The 343-nt window shown below is 36.4% G+C and overlaps 1 protein-coding gene across 1 annotated transcript in view; it reads right to left on the minus strand.

The window, feature by feature from the left end:
* The window catches only part of WDR49 (WD repeat domain 49), a 101,956-nt gene that overhangs the window by 30,300 nt on the left and 71,313 nt on the right, over positions 1 to 343 (minus strand). The gene's annotated exons all lie outside the window — the stretch shown is intronic.

Raw genomic sequence — 343 nt, forward strand, 5'->3', positions numbered from 1 at the left:
CACAAAGTTTATGAACACTCCAAGTAATCCCCTTAAGTCAGTTAAAAGAATACAGTAAGATCTGGAAAAGTCATGCTAAGCTGAGGCCTCTTCACAACAGGTAAAAATATAAAACCCTGATGCTGCAAGCTATCTATTGCTTCTGAAGAAACAATGAGATATCCCATCCAGTATATCTGTTTCCATAAGAATTTCAAGCTGGCTCCTAAGTGCCTGGTTACTCCTTAACCTTATGTTTTTCCTGGTTATTGATCAGTTTCTTAAGCTGTTCCAAACCAGATAACCCCTTGTCAATAGAAAAGACAATTATTTACACTATTAAAAGAATGCTTTGAAGAAGCTG

The sequence above is a fragment of the Gavialis gangeticus genome, unplaced genomic scaffold (genome assembly GCF_001723915.1).
Source record: "Gavialis gangeticus isolate Ggan-Ray unplaced genomic scaffold, GavGan_comp1, whole genome shotgun sequence".
Classification (NCBI taxonomy): Eukaryota; Metazoa; Chordata; order Crocodylia; family Gavialidae; genus Gavialis; species Gavialis gangeticus.